Here is a 9,192-nt window from a genome sequence, read left to right on the forward strand (position 1 = left end):
GAACTTTTAGAGCTTGGTTTCATTCGACCAAGCACATCACTATGGGGAGCTCCTGTTTTGTTTCTCAAGAAGAAAGATGGTACATTCAGGTTGTGTATCAACTACTGAGAGTTGAACAAACTTACCATCAAGAACCGCTACCCACTACCGAGAATCGACGACTTATTTGATCAACTACAAGGCTCGTCTGTTTATTCGAAGATCGATTTACGTTCTGGATATCACCATATGCGGGTGAAAGAGGATGACATTCCGAAGACTGTTTTAGGAAGCATTACGGTCATTACGAGTTTATGGTTATGCCGTTTGGATTGACTAACGCACCAGTTGTGTTCATGGACCTCATGAACCGAGTGTGTGGGCCATATCTTGACAAGTTTGTCATTGTTTTTATCGATGACATACTTATTTACTCGAAGAATGATCAAGAGCACGAAGAACATTTGAGAAAAGTGCTAGAGTTGCTGAGAAAAGAAAAACTGTACGCTAAGTTTTCAAAGTGTGCATTTTGGTTGGAAGAAGTTCAATTCCTCGGTCACATAGTGAACAAAGAAGGTATTCAGGTGGATCCAGCAAAGATTAAAACCGTTAAAAAGTGGGAAACCCCGAAAACTCCAAAACACATAGGTCAGTTTTTAGGACTAGCTGGTTACTACAGAAGGTTCATCCAAGACTTTTCCAGAATAGCAAAACCCTTGACTGCATTAACGCATAAAGGGAAGAAATTTGAATGGAAAGATGAACAAGAGAAACGTTTCAATTGTTAAAGAAAAAGTTAACTACGGCACCTATATTGTCATTACCTGAAGGGAATGATGATTTTGTGATATATTGTGATGCCTCAACGCAAGGTCTCGGTTGTGTATTAATGCAACGAACGAAAGTAATTGCTTATGCGTCTAGACAATTGAAGATTCACGAGCAGAATTATACGACGCATGATTTGGAATTAGGCGCATTTGTTTTTGCATTAAAGACTTGGAGGCACTACTTATATGGGGTCAAAAGTATTATATATACCGACCACAAAAGTCTTCAACACATATTTAATCAGAAACAACTGAATATGAGGAAGCGTAGGTGGATTGAATTGTTGAATGATTACGACTTTGAGATTCGTTACCACCCGGGGAAGGCAAATGTGGTAGCCGACGCCTTGAGCAGAAAGGACAGAGAACCCATTCGAGTAAAAGCTATGAATATAATGATTCACACTAACCTTACTACTCAAATAAAGGAGGCGTAACAAGGAGTTTTAAAAGAGGGAAATTTAAAGGATGAAATACCCAAAGGATCGGAGAAGCATCTTAATATTCGGGAAGATGGAACCTGGTATAGGGCTGAAAGGATTTGGGTACCAAAATTTGGAGATATGAGAGAAATGGTACTTAGAGAAACTCATAAAACCAGATACTCAATACATCCTGGAACGAGGAAGATGTACAAGAATCTCAAGAAACATTTTTGGTGGCCAGGTATGAAAGCCAATGTTGCTAAATACGTAGGGTAATGTTTGATGTATTCTAAGATCAAAGCGGAGCATCAGAAACCATCAGGTCTACTTCAACAACCCGAAATTCCGAAATGGAAATGGGAAAACATTAACATGGATTTCATCACTAAATTGCCAAGGACCGCAAGTGGTTTTGATACTATTTGGGTAATAGTTGATCGTCTCACCAAATCAGCACACTTCCTGCCAATAAGAGAAGATGACAACATGGAGAAGTTAGCACGACTGTATTTGAAGGAAGTCATCTCCAGACATGGAATACCAATCTCTATTATCTCTGATAGGGATGGCAGATTTATTTCAAGATTCTGGCAGACATTACAGCAAGCATTAGGAACTCGTCTAGACATGAGTACTGCCTATCATCCACAAACTGATGGGCAGAGCGAAAGGACGATAAAAACGCTTGAAGACATGCTACCAGCATGTGTTATTGATTTCGGAAACAGTTGGGATCGACATCTACCGTTAGCAGAATTTTCCTACAACAACAGTTACCATTCAAGCATTGAGATGGTGCTGTTTGAAGAACTTTATGGTAGAAAGTGTAGGTCTCCAATTTGTTGGAGTGAATTTGGGGATAGACAGATTACGGGTCCGGAGATAATACAAGAAACTACCGAGAAGATCATCCAAATTCAACAACAGTTGAAAACCGCCCAAAGTCGACAAAAGAGCTACGCCGACATTAAAAGAAAAGATATAGAATTTTAAATTAGAGAGATGGTCATGCTTAAGGTTGCACCTTGGAAAGGCTTTGTTCGATTTGGTAAACGAGGAAAATTAAATCCAAGGTATATTGGACCATTCAAGATTATTGATCTTGTCGGACCAGTAGCTTACCGACTTGAGTTACCTCAATAACTCGCGGCTGTACATAACACTTTTCACGTCTCAAATTTGAAGAAATGTTTTGCTAAAGAAGATCTCACTATTCCGTTAGATGAAATCCAAATCAACGAAAAACTTCAATTCATCGAGGAACCCTTCAAAATAATGGATCGTGAGGTTAAAAGACTTAAACAAAACAAGATACCAATTGTTAAAGTTCGATGGAATGCTCACAGAGGACCCGAGTTCACTTGGGAATGAGAAGATCAGATGAAGAAGAAATACTCGCACTTATTTCCAGAAGATACGTCAACACCTCCAACTGCTTAAAATTTCGGGACGAAATTTATTTAACGGGTAGGTACTGTAGTGACCCAAACTTTTCCATGTTTTATATATTAAATGAAATTGTTATTTACATGATTAAGTGTTTCCAACATGTTAAGCAATCAAACTTGTTAAGACTTGATTAACTGAAATAGATTTCATATAGACAATTGACCACCCAAGTTGACCGGTGATTCACGAACGTTAAAAATTGTAAAAACTATATGATGACATATATATGATTATATATATAGTTAACATGATATTATGATAAGTAAGTATCTCATTAGGTATTTTAACAATGAGTTATATACATAAAATTGAGTTTATTGATTTAAGAAACTCGAAACGATATATATAACGATTATCGTTATAACAACGTCTTACTAAATACATATGAATCATATTAAGATATTGATACACTATGTTTAATCATGATAAATGATAAATAAATATGTCATTAAGTGTATTAACAATGAACTACATATGTAAAAACAAGACTACTAACTTAATGATTTCGAAACGAGACATATATGTAACGATTATCATTGTAACAACATTTAACTGTATATATATCATACTAAGATATATTAATATATCATAATATCATGATAATGTAATAATTTAACATCTCTTTAAATATAATAAACAATGGGTTAACAACATTTAACAAGATCGTTAACTTAAAGGTTTCAAAACAACATTTACATGTAACGACTAACGATGACTTAACGACTCAGTTAAAATGTATTTACATGTAGTATTTTAATATGTATTCATACACTTTTGAAAGACTTCAAGACACTTATCAAAATATTTCTACTTAACAAAAATGCTTACAATTACATCCTCGTTCAGTTTCATCAACAATTCTACTCGTATGCACCCGTATTCGTACTCGTACAATACACAGCTTTTAGATGTATGTACTATTGGTATATACACTCCAATGATCAGCTCTTAGCAGCCCATGTGAGTCACCTAACACATGTGGGAACCATCATTTGGCAACTAGCATGAAATATCTCATAAAATTACAAAAATATTAGTAATCATTCATGACTTATTTACATGTAAACAAAATTACACATCCTTTGTATCTAATCCATATATCAACGACCAAAAACACCTACAAACACTTTCATTCATTAATTTTCTTCATCTAATTGATCTCTCTCAAGTTCTATCTTCAAGTTCTAAGTGTTCTTCATAAATTCTATAAGTTCTAGTTTCATAAAATCAAGAATACTTCCAAGTTTGCTAGATTAGTTCCAATCTTGTAAAGTGATCATCCAACCTCAAGAAATCTTTGTTATTTACAGTAAGATATCTTTATAATACAAGGTAATACTCATATTCAAACTTTGATTCAATTTCTATAACTATAACAATCTTATTTCGAGTGGAAATCTTACTTGAATTTGTTTTCGTGTCATGATTCTGCTTCAAGAACTTTCAAGCCATCCAAGGATCCTTTGAAGCTAGATCTATTTTTCTCATTTCCAGTAGGTTTATCCACAAAACCTGAGGTAGTAATGATTTTCATAATATCATTCGATTCATACATATAAAACTATCTTATTCGAAGATTTGAACATGTAATCACTAGAACATAGTTTAGTTAATTCTAAACTTGTTCGCAAACAAATGTTAATCCTTCTAACTTGACTTTTAAAATCAACTAAACACATGTTCTATATCTATATGATATGCTAACTTAATAATTTAAAACCTGAAAGCACGAAAAACACCGTAAAACCGGATATACGCCGTCGTAGTAACACCGCGGGCTGTTTTGGGTTTGATAATTAAAAACTATGATAAAATTTGATTTAAAAGTTGTTCTTCTGGGAAAATGATTTTTCTTATGAACAAGAAACTATATCCAAAAATCATGGTTAAACTCAAAGTGGAAGTATGTTTTCCAAAATGGTCATCTAGACGTCGTTCTTTCGACTGAAATGACTACCTTTACAAAAATGACTTGTAACTTATATTTTCGACTATAAACCTATACTTTTTATGTTTAGATTCATAAAATATAGTTCAATATGAAACCATAGAAATTTGATTCACTCAAATCGGATTTAAAACGAAGAAGTTATGGGTAAAACAAGATTGGATATTTTTTTGATTGTTTTAGCTACGGGAAATATTGTAACAATTCTATACAAATCATAACCTAGCTAACTTATATTGTATTATACATGTATTCTAATATATTATGTAGTCTTGGGATACCATAGACACGTATACAAATGTTTTGACATATCATATCGACCGATGTATATATATTATTTGGAACAACCATAGACACTCTATATGCAGTAATGTTGGAGTTAGCTATATAGGGTTGAGGTTGATTCCAAAAATATATATACTTTGAGTTGTGATCTAGCCTGAGACGTGTATACACTGGGTCGTGGATTGATTCAAGATAATATATATCAATTTATTTCTGTACATCTAACTTTGGACAACTAGTTGTAGGTTACTAACGAGGACAGTTGACTTAATAAACTTAAAAAAATCAAATTGTATTAAAAATGTTGTAATTATATTTTGAACATACTTTGATATATATGTACATATTTATTATAGGTTCGTGAATTGACCAGTGGCCAGGTCTTACTTCCCGACGAAGTAAAAATCTGTGAAAGTGAGTTATAGTCCCACTTTTAAAATCTAATATTTTGGGATGAGAATACATGCAGTTTTATAAATGTTTTACGAAATAGACACAAGTAAATGAAACTACATTATATGGGTGAATGATCGAAGCCGAATATTCCCCTTTTGCTTGGTAACCTAAGAATTAGTAAACCGATCTACTAATTGACGCGAATCCTAAAGATAGATCTATTGGGCCTAACGAACCCCATCCAAAGTACCAGATGCTTTAGTACTTCGAATTCATTTTTATCATGTCCGAAGGATTTCCCGGAATGATAGGGGATATTCTTATATGCATCTTGTTAATGTCGGTTACCAGGTGTTCACCATATGAATGATTTTTATCTCTATGTATGGGATGTATATTGAAATATGAAATCTTGTGGTCTATTATTATGATTTGATAATATATAGGTTAAACCTATAACTCACCAACATTTTTGTTGACGTTTTAAGCATGTTTATTCTCAGGTGATTATTAAGAGCTTCCGCTATTGCATACTAAAATAAGGACAAGATTTGGAGTCCATGCTTGTATGATATTGCGTAAAAACTGCATTCAAGAAACTTATTTTTGATGTAATATATTCTTATTGTAAACCATTATGTAATGGTCGTGTGTAAACGGTATATTTTAGATTATCATTATTTGATAATCTACGTAATACTTTTTAAACCTTTATCGATAAAATAAAGGTTATGGTTGTTATAAAAATGAATGCAGTCTTTGAAAAACGTCTCATATAGAGGTCAAAACCTCGTGACGAAATCAATTAGTATGGAACGTTTATAATCAATATGAACGGGACATTTCAGGTCAAACATAGTTTGGTCTTTTGGATGAGTTAATGTAAGTGATATCGGCTAAAAAGTCACATTTTCACCCCGGTATTGAGGCCTAAAAACAATAAAGTTTCGAGCTTTATCGCCAAAATACTCGCTTTGCAGGTTAAAAATGAAGATCAAGTAATTACAAAGCTGGTGCAAAAAGAATCAAGAGAATCAGAGCTAAAACAAAGATTCTTGAGCGAAAAAGGTGAAAGACAAGTTACGACCCCAGAAACCAAGTTTTGATCCAAGGAACAAGCAAAAGGATCAAGCAAAAACAGCAAACCAGGGCTGTCATACGGCCTGCCATCCGGCTTGCCATACGGCTTTCCAGATTGGATACGGCCTGCCATGCATACGCCCAGGTCAAACCAGCAGGCCATACGGATTGTCATACAGCCTGCCATACGGCCTCCCAGCTGTTTGACAGCAAAATCATTTTCTATTTAAAGGCCATTTGTCATCCATTTTTTACACACTTCAATTCACTTCTCTGTATCTTTTTCTACAATATTAGTCATTCTTTCAAGGTCTTCAACTTCGTGGGGAAACCTAGTATCCGAAGAAGAACGTCGAAGATTGTATTAGGAGTGGTCTGAAGTTTGAAGTTGTCACTTTTGTATTCGGAACTCGTTTAATCTACTGGTACGTCTATCCTTTGTCTTTATATAATGCCTTCTATCATTATGATTTGTGATATTGTTACCATGATTAGCGAGTAGTTATCTTTAGTGTATGCTATGATGTAGTCAGTTATAATGCCGGAATAATATTATCGTTTGTGTATGTTGTTAAGATGCTTTCTGATTACCCTTTAAACTCAATCACTTTCCAAATAATAGAACGTAGTTATAGGCTTTGTTATTGGGAAGTCGCGAACCCCGATTCAGAGTACACTATCTGTGTCACCCCTTGGTAAGAGAAGTCTATCGTATACAATGTAAGTTTGGCTGAGGCACAACGGTTGTATTAAGTCCACCGAGCCTTTGATTGCGACTGAGGGCTCATTCGTAGTGAAACATCTAACTATGCCCATAGTACATTGTCGGTCCTAGACCATGCTAGTGTAGTCACCAAGCATATAAACTTCGTACGTGCACGCTGAAGCACAACGGTTGTTGTAAGTTGTACCTCTACTAAGTAAGGCCATGAAACCCGGCCACTGCTGATTAGTACACTTCACCATAACGCGGTCTCAAGCATTGCAACCCGCTTTTGGCTTAGTTAATTAAGAAATTGTTTGTTTAAACACATAAAGGATTAGATCGTTAGGATAACCGACTGCGTTCATAGAGGTCAAACCAACTTGGCCATGGTGTTCTTTATGGTTGAACTCTTTTTAAGGGCCTAACTATCTTTTTAAATCCAATCATTAATGAAAGCATCAAAACACATCATGTCTCTCAGATTTGGCACACCTTGTATTTCATTGTTCTTAAGAAAGTTTAGACCTTTGTGGAATGTTAATACGTCACCCAACTCGGTCGCTCAATTGGATGAGCCGTTTGAATGTGTATGCCTATAGTCAGACTGCACGGGCGTTGGGGGTAAGGGACGTTGTTGTCTATTCAGAATCTTCAAGTCTAACGCATTACCTAGTGACATGTCTTATGACAGGAGCGTTAGGACCAGTGTAGTGAATACAAGGTCACTGCCTATTCATGAGCCAACATTCCATAATCTCGACAAAGTAACTGACGAAACCATAGTATGCACTTGCTTTAACCTTATCTGAATTACAAATTTTATCGCATTACTTTATTTTATCTTATGAATTAGAAAACCCAACAATAGGTAAGAAACCCCTACTCCTTCACTTTAGGATTATCTTAAGCTTTAGTTATAGGTTCGATTCTACTAATACCTTAAAAAATTGACGCTACGTCATACTTCTCTTACTCACCATAATAAGGAGTAGTACGATTTAGGCCCTGCTAAATATAAATTTAAAACTATTGCTCTCACCTCCCGATAGCTGATTCTGATGCTATGCAGCCTAACAACACCTCATAAATTGAACCATCCGTTTCGGTAACCATTTCGGTCAAATCAGGAAGGAGGTAAGTTTTTGGTGCCACTGCCGGGGAACTGGTATCAGACAATACTGCTTCTATCAAACCTATTTGCAAGAATTTAGTGGTGTCTAAAAAAGACAATTATATACTGACTTGGTTGTTGGATTTTCCAAACAGTCTCCAATTATATTGGAACCAAAAAGATCCTGCCTCTCCGTAGTCGGTCTAGCCACTTGGTTTGTTGAATAGTTCATCTGAAGCTCTGTTATCGAAATACCAGGGAATTAGTAGCAAGAACCCAAAACATAATTAAACATAGGATAATTACCTTAGATTACTTTAGAGTTTTAGATTACCTTAGATTAAGATTGCTTTAGTTTACTTTAGACTAAATTAGGAACTTAGTATATCTACCTAAAATTTAAAACAAGAGGGCATACTTAGTGTATGACCCAAACTCGATCTAGACCAGGGCCATTGTTATTCGTACCTGATCCAAACATAATAATCTCTAAAGCACGCAAAGAAGAACGAATCAGAAATCGAATGGCGTTACACGCTACTCTAGCAGAAAACGCCAAACTCTCGATTGAAGGACGAGGAGGACAAATCAGATTCCCAGAGATTCAAGGACACTCGTTCGAGTTAAAGCATCACATTATACAGCTCATCCAAAATGGCTGTCAATTTCATGGACTACCGAATGATGATCCAAACTCTCACCTTGATAAATTCATATCTCTTTCAAACTCCTACAAATAGCAAGGGATACGACAAGATATAGTCCAGCAATACTTGTTCCCCTATTCTCTTACTCATCATGCATAACCATGGTTTGAAGGAATGAAAAAATATTCCATCACGTCATGGACGGAGATGGTTACTAAATTCCTAACCAAATATTTCCCTCCTTCTAAACAAACTAAGCTTAAGAATGACATCATTAACTTTAAACAAAGCTATGATGAATCTCTTTACATCGCATGAGAGCGATTCAAAACCCTG

The sequence above is a fragment of the Rutidosis leptorrhynchoides genome, chromosome 1, assembly GCF_046630445.1.
Source record: "Rutidosis leptorrhynchoides isolate AG116_Rl617_1_P2 chromosome 1, CSIRO_AGI_Rlap_v1, whole genome shotgun sequence".
NCBI classification, from domain to species: domain Eukaryota; kingdom Viridiplantae; phylum Streptophyta; class Magnoliopsida; order Asterales; family Asteraceae; genus Rutidosis; species Rutidosis leptorrhynchoides.